Source organism: Castanea sativa, chromosome 7 (assembly GCF_040712315.1).
Source record: "Castanea sativa cultivar Marrone di Chiusa Pesio chromosome 7, ASM4071231v1".
NCBI lineage: Eukaryota > Viridiplantae > Streptophyta > Magnoliopsida > Fagales > Fagaceae > Castanea > Castanea sativa.
This window is the reverse complement of record NC_134019.1, coordinates 28,972,862-28,981,073: the sequence shown is the minus strand read 5'-3', so window position 1 is coordinate 28,981,073 and position 8,212 is coordinate 28,972,862. Positions and strand designations below refer to the sequence as shown.

At 34.9% G+C, this 8,212-nt stretch overlaps 1 long non-coding RNA gene across 1 annotated transcript; it reads right to left on the bottom strand.

Moving 5' to 3' along the window:
- Nucleotides 1-2,741: 2,741 nt before the first annotated feature.
- On the bottom strand, nucleotides 2,742-4,587 carry LOC142642051 (uncharacterized). The gene is made up of 3 exons (XR_012845575.1): nucleotides 4,309-4,587; nucleotides 3,264-3,519; nucleotides 2,742-3,169 (listed from the first exon to the last, which is right to left on the bottom strand). It is a non-coding gene; the product is annotated as an uncharacterized LOC142642051 (long non-coding RNA).
- Between the last annotated feature and the right edge of the window lie 3,625 nt (nucleotides 4,588-8,212).

Sequence of the window (8,212 nt, the reverse complement as noted above, 5' to 3'; positions counted from 1 at the left end):
CCAAGCCTAGTCTACCAAATGTACTTGAGCCTTTCAAGCTCCTACTACCAACGAACTTCACGGAGTCATATCTTCTCTAGCTTTTCGGATCCCTCAATACGCCTGATTGGATCCACCAAGCCTCACCGACTTCTTTTAGCAAATCTCCAAAACTTCCCAAGTTCCAAAACACTCTACACTCTGAAAAAGGCGTGGGTTGTGTTTGGGTACAAATCTCCTCTTAAGGTATGACAATTGGAGAGTGAAGGAGAAGGGGCTACAATGATTTTTCACTAAGGATGGGTAGCTTTCTCTTTAAAAGATGGGTGTGTGTGTTGTAGAAAACCTATTTAGGGTTTTTTCTCTTTGAATGGTCTCCTTACACATTTGTGGGTAATGAAGGTGGTAAGAAAGTCACACTTAAAAAACCTCTAGGCAGAGAGTTTCGTGGGTATCTCGCGGGAAGGCCTTTCACACGAGACACTCGTAAAATTGGCAGCCTAGCATGACTCTTCAGCTTCCCTACATATGCTTCTCACATGCCCTTTTCGCAAGATACTTTTCTCGCGAGTTACTCGCAAGTGCGAAAATGCACTGATTCTTCATTTCAAGCTTGATTCTTCACCAACTTAATACTAAACCCAATACAATAAAATCTCACAAAAATACAATGAAACAAATTTATGTAATTACAACACTTTTTGTCATGGAATAAAGCCAATATAAAAATAGTTGTAAATCACAACTTTACATCCTCCACCTTTGTTTTTCTCAGAACCTTAAACCGGCAAGAGAATCCAGCCACCCACTACACACGGCCAGCCTCCATCCGGCCACCCACTGCACATGGCTAGCCTCTCTCTTTCTATTCAAACCCGCCTCTCTCATCTCTCTTTCTCTTTGATCCCCCTTCCTAAATCGACAAGAGAATCTGACCACCCAATGCACACGCCATTCCTCCGCCGATTCTACCTCATCCCCTCTCTCACTCCATTAACAGCCTTCTCTCTCTTTGCCATTCCCATCCCCCACCCATCTCTTCACTGCCAAGGACCACCGATCCTACCACCCATCATTTCAAGGCTCTGATTTTTTCCAGGTTTGTTACAAAATCCCTCTGTATTTGGAATTATTTTGGTACGCTTTGTGTGATATATTTGGATGATTTAATTCTAGTTTTTTCTTTATGTGATAATTAGATTTATTATTTTTAATTTTTTAAAAATGACCATTTTGGCTAGCTCTTCTTGATTAATCATGTACAAATGAGAATCGCTTAATATGTGATCAAAGATAGAAGATCCGTATTGAAATTTGATACATGGTGTCTCCTATTCCTATGTGGCATTTGTCCCTCTTACTAGATTTTAAATAGTTAGTTTGTTGAACTCACACTGATGGCACGAATGTGTTATTTGTTATTATAGACTCTAGTATTTCACTACTCATGTCATGTTTAGAGCATGATGGCCTCTCCATCATGAATAATTTCTAAATTCAAGCTCTTGATGCTAACATCCATCCGTTTCTTCTTGGACAGAGATATAACCACTTCATTCCCAAGTTTTGTTTTCCACTTGCAAGTTAATGACACCTGAGTTTCTAGCTGACATCAAGTTGATAGTATTTAGCTGGAAGAGCTTGGTTTGACCATTTTAGCTTTTGCCCAAATAGGTCTGAGCTATTTGTTTGTTGGTTGGTCTCAGTTTTTGTTTGCTTCACTGGAAATCAAGAGGAAAGGAATTCTCTGGCATTTCATCATACTTGTGGTCAAATTGAGTTTGTGCTACTAGCACTTTGAGCAGTTGCCTCACTAGGTAAAAAAATTTGTAAAGTATACCATGGCTTGCAGATGAGGTGAAACTAAAAGCAGAAGCGCAGAAAATTGATTGGAAATTGTAGCCTTGGCTTCCCTCATTTTTTGTTATTATTATTTTTTTTTTGTAGGTTTGTATAACTATCTTCTTTAGTAAAAAGTGCTATAAAGTGGCTTTTTTCCCCTTTTGCGTAACCAGTGGCACTCAGTTGGTGGTTTGTGTACAAGTGCATTGTACCATTTTTGCATTGATGTTTTTCAGCAGATTATCTTGGGTGATGTAATGAATGGAAGTGTTACTAATCGTGTATTTTTCAAGTTATGTTGTGTTATTATTGTGAGGCAAATGAGCCTTTTCAAACAAAGAGCTACAGAATATTGAAAATTGTAGTTGAACTTTTTATTTTTTAGTGATGAGGTACGGTATTTTATTAAGAAGATAGACTTCTTGTTGCACACAAAAAATGGACACAAATAAGCAAAAAAAATTATGTAAAAGAAATTTTTTAAGACCACAGACACAGGACCTATAGTACACAAGTTCTAATCATCAATGTTAACATTTTGTCAAGTGCTTACAACGGAACATCAGAATTGAAGAACCTAGAAGCTTTGCTAATAGAATTTTATAGAGCATTTTCAAAATGTCATGATAAAGTTTGATCATGAAGAAAAAATTATATGATACGGATTGCAATCCTTTCTACAAGAAGGTGAATTTGGTGGTCTAATTACATATTTGACAAAGAAAGCCAAAGAAAAGGAAAGCCAACCAATTCCATATCTAAGTATAAACTTCTTGAATCTTGAAAGAGAGCCAAATAAAAGGAAGAGCTCAGCAAATCTATTGCTAAATTTATACTTCCTGAATTTAAATTTCCATCACTCTATTGCATTAATCTAAAGCTGCCTTGTTCAAATATGCAAATACATAGACACAAAAATATAAAAATTTAGCAATAGATTTGTTGAAATATACATTAGCTCACAAAAATATTTCTAGGAAAATATACATCTAAATCCCCCTCCAACCATGGACTGCTAACAAACCAAACATCTTCAACATAAAAAATCAGCATCAAGAACCAAAAGTCTACAAAGTTCTTTACTTTCTTCTTTGTGATTTTATCCAATCAAGACTCTCTTACACTATTTGCATCCTGTGCTGCATCTCTGGATCAAGTTCAATGCAATTTAGTGCAATATGAAATGCTGCAACAACTTGCTTCTTTGCATACACTTCAGGCAGCAGTTCTACGTTTATAGCCTTGTTGCTATGAACATATTTTCAGGTGCTAAACTCATGGGATTCATAACTATGACCCGGATATAGAAACTTGTCATCCGCAAAGGCAAAACCATTCAATCTTCTTCCTAAAATAACATATGCAACTAAATTAAGGAAAAGGTTACAAGGAAAAATGAGTCTAAATAATATAGTATATATGTAGAAGTGTAAAAAAAATACCAAAAGCATGGAAACCATCCTGATCTCCCAAGATGGCATTGCTTTGCCCAGAAACTAAAAAATTCCTACGTGAACTTTGTTTTGACCCCTTGTAGGGAACTTCCAAACCTCGTGGCTTCAAAAAGAAAGCAAACATGGGTAGCTTTTCAATTGGTGCAGCCTTCTCCTGGCATCCATTAAGGATGTTGGTATCGTTTTTGTTCAAAACAAGCTCCCACTCCTTCACTTGTTGTTAGTACCTTTCCCACAACGGTGGCTGAATAAAGCACAATAAAATGAGCCTTGAGATATATTTAAATATATATACAAACGAACAAGCAGATTAAATATACACAAGCAAAACATTTATCAAAATATATATATAAAAATACACACACACACAAGCATAATAAACAAGAGTTGCATGAATTTCATGTCCCAAAAAAAGGAACTAACAAAAGCAGATGCCCCCCCCCCCCCCCCCCACCCCAAATTGACAATACAGCACTTAATTTTGTAAAATCTAAACATAATTTATATATGTGAAAACCAGACCTACAAGGCAACATATTGATAAGAAATAAAAAGTGAGTTAAATTATTTCTTTTTCATATTGCACATCAATTCAAATCCAGAAAATATATTCCTTCCATCAGTAGATGTCCAAATCAAATTCCTCTCTTATTTTTCCAGAAAACTTCACTCTCATCTTACATAACACGTGCCCCTCAGTTCCCAAGGGTGTTTAAAAACTCCGAACAATATTACTTCATATCATTTTAACTCCAAAGGTTTCCCTTCTTTGTTTACTGCTGATCTTAGTGGTAATTTAGCTTTTACGATTTTTATTCTCAAACTTGTAATAGTGGCTTTGTTTACAAATAATCTAAAATTAGTATTAGCGTCTTTGTAAAAAGTAAATAAAATTAAGAATGCTTCAGCAGAAGCTAAATCCTTTAATAACTCAAGTGCACTCTCTACATAGGAGATTACATCCACTAAAGTAGCTTACATCATAGTGCTGAACATAATATCAAGAACAATAGACAAGTGATTCAGAAGATACCTGAAGATGTTGGATTAAAAGGCATTCCCTTCCTCTCCCTTTTTTTCCACCAATGCTCATAAATGGTTTTGATTAGATCCATGGGGCCAACTCCATCCATAAGGTCTTCTATTTCTTCAAATGCAAACTAATCACACTGTTGAGTATATGTAGCATTCTCAAACATGTCCGTTGTCCTTTCAAACATCTCCTCAGAGATCTTTCCCATGCCACAATGGTTAATTTCAGAGGAGCTTGGATTGCTCAAAACCCACTCCAAAAAATATAAATAAATAAAATTACAAAACAAAAATTACAAATATATCACAGCAAATGGTAATTTTGGGAAAATTACAAACAAGAAATCTAATTATCGTAGCAAGAAAAACCTAGAATTAAATCATCCAAATATATCACACAAAACAAACCAAAATAATATCAAATACAGAGGGATCTAGTAAGAAACATAGAAAAAATCGGAGTCTTGAAAAGATTGGGTGGTAGAATCGGTGGTCCTTGGCGGCGAAAAGGTGGGTGGGGATGGGAAAGGCAAAGCATGTGGCAGTGGTTGGAGTTTCTAAGAAGAACAACGAATGAGGATGAGAGAGGTGTTGATGGGGTTTTAAAGAGAGAGAGTATTTTCTTCCCGTCAGTACGTGGCTGTGATGCTTTTGTCGATCTGAGGTTGTTGAGAAAAATAGAGGTGGAGGATGATGAGAGAGAGGAGAGAGGCCGTCTGGCTAACGTTGTTAACGTTAGGGTTAATAGCTCTTCTCTTGCACATGACCCCAAGATTAAGTGTCTTTTTATTTTATTGACACATGTCCCTGTTTGTAGGAATTGCTGCAAAATTGTTTGGAGGAAATCCCTGTCTATTATCTTATGTGCTATTTCTTAGGTGCTCTTAAAATTTAGTTATATAGTTTTTTTCTCATTAGACGGAAGTATAATTTTAGTTAAGTAACCATATGACTGAATCTTAAGAAAGAAACCTAAAAAATAGCACCTAATTATTGTACTTAAGTTTTGTTCTAAAAATATTTAAACCTTTTTAGTAATGGATAAAAATTGATATGTAGATACTAATACATACATATTTGAACTAAAATTGTGAGTTGTGTTAGGACATACGTGATACATTTGTTAAGATCATATGTCATTCTTTTATGTAATTGGCTAATCCTTTGACAAAACGAATTCTACTTGTATTTGGGTAGATCTAGGATGTTTTAATACGTCAAGAAATAAAGTTTTAAGATTAAGTGTTAAAGCCATGCAAGTCTGTCCAAGAAACAAGTTGAAGAAGTGCCTATTATTAAAGCTTGACAGCTGGCTCAACAGCTACAATTATCGAGCTTTAAGAAGCTGTTTCAGCCTCGATGCTCAACAGCTGCTCGATAGCATCTCGACACCTCTATCTATCGAGGTTTAAGAGAAACAGTTTTTCAGATTTGTTTTGATTTCAATCCATGGATATGTTTTTAAGCCTTCTTTTCTCAAAACCCTAGACATATAAAAGGATTATTTTAAGGGCCGTCAAAGTAGACACAAGTTGCATAAGCATTGAGCAAAGTCTGTTCAAGCAATTTGTGACTGGAGACAAAGTTTTCCCTAGCTCATCTCTTTGTGAAGAAGCTACTGTGTCTTTGCACCATAGGGTTTTGTAACCAAGCATCTTCTTGTTCTTCATTGTAAGGATGAACTCAAGAACTTTCCAGCCAACATCTTTCTCAAGATGGTGATTGAAGTCGCATACTGGGATCCGCGTAATTGGTTAGTCATGTATTTGGAGCCGCGCATTGAAAAGGAGAGATTGTTATTACAGGAACAAGTCCAATTGAGTATTAGTGCAAGGGTTCAACTGTAGGTTGGTATAAGGTACTGAGATTCCTTTACTTGTAACCAGTTGTTGTGATAATAGTAGATTTCCAGGAGTGGTGACCTTAAAATCACCAGGTAGGGATTTTGCCTTGGAAGTTTTCCCCATTCGTAAACAAATCACTGTGTCAATTTATTTTCCGTTGCACTTTAGTTTATTGGTGATTTGTTTGTGCTACCACGCGTTTGCATGTTAATTTGATTAATTAATAAACTTGGCTAATTAATCAACTTAATCCATCACAAGGGATCAATACGTTTTTGGCCTATCAAGTTGAAAAAACTATTTCAGTTTTTGAAATCATGTCTTCAACTCAAGATTTCAGTTTAAAAAAAAAAAAAAAAAAAAAAAACCTACCATTTATTTATTTATGAATAGCAGAACAAGAATCCCAACTCATATATCGCACATGTTATTACAGTACTCTCAAATCTTAGTAAATTAGGTGATCTATAATATTTTTTTAAAATCATAGGAAATTTATAATTGTAAGTAATTAAAAAAAGTCCAGTTAACAGATGTTATTAAATCATTTTAGAAAAAATTTAATACCACTTTTATGAAAAATATAAAGAGTTGTCATTAAAATCAGTTGTTGTTTTTCCTTTCTTATAAAAAATGTCTAAAATTATTTCCTAAACGAATGCCCTTAAAACATCCATATATTAACAAAATCCAATTTGGAACACTGAGTCATAAAAAATTAAATAAAGAAAAGAGATTGAGTTAACGGATGCTCTTAAGGAATTTGCTAAAAGAATGACCTTATGGGCTTCCTTTAACTTTTCCACAAAAAGAAATATATATATATATATATATATATATATATATATATATATATATATATGGGCTTCCTTTACCTTTTCCACAAAAAGAAATATATATATATATATATATATAGATATATTGTGAAGCTAGAATCCTTGAAATTTCCTACGCAACATTAATTTTCTTGTGAAATGAATTCTAAAGTAGTTATAAATGTGATGGTCCAGTCTTCATGGTCTAACCAAGGAAGTCAATACCGTACCGAAAGTTGTACCGGTTTGGCCTACGGTACGATATATTTCGGGTACCGGTCAATACCGGTGTACCGTTTCGGGTTTACCACTATTTTTTACTATTTTATATAATATACAAAATTATATTTCTAATAACTCAATATATCACTTTGACAACTTTATATATATATATATATATATATATATATATATATATATATATTTTGGAGTTATCATCATTAATATAAAAGTGAGAAGCCAAAAAAAAAAAAAACTATTAAATAATCAAAGACCCACCCACTCAATAAATGCCAACCTATCATCTGATGCTTTGAAAATATCAAAAGGCTATGAAGTCTTTTCTTGGGAAGACCGGCAGAGAGGTTTGAAAAAAGAAAAGTTTCAAAAAACAAAAAGAAAACCGAGAAAGAGAGAGAGAATGAGACGCCAAAGAAAGAGAGAGGAGAAGAAGAAAAAGAAGAAGAAGAAGATGAAGATGAAGGAGCAGCAACAGCTAAATCAATCCACAACCCCTACTTGAGGTCAAGAATGTGGAGATCATCACCGCCTCGCTGGTGGAAGGTGAGAGTGACAAAAAAACATCATTCTTTTTCCGGTTCAGTATGCATTTACCGGCCGGAATCTGAAATTTCCTCCCGGTATGGCCGGTATATTTTCCGGTACGAAACAACTTTGTTTCTGTACCGGCCAAGGTGCCGGAACAGTAAATACCGGCCGTATCAGCTAGTACAATACGAAACAGACTTCCCTAGGCCTAACACTGAGTTTTAAGTACATGATCTGGTTATAAACTATTGTTTATTTGAATAAACAATAGTTTTTTCCACCCTTTGGTGCTATAGCAAACACTTAGAGATAGTAGTTTACTGTTCATAGAATGCAATTTTTTTTAAATATACCAACATCATCGTAAAATGCTTTTTAGAATTTGAGGTGCTTTTCAACAATTTTAGCACCATCATTGTGAGTGCTCTATCTGGACTTCTAGATCAAGTCGTACACAACGGACGGATGCATGGGTTCC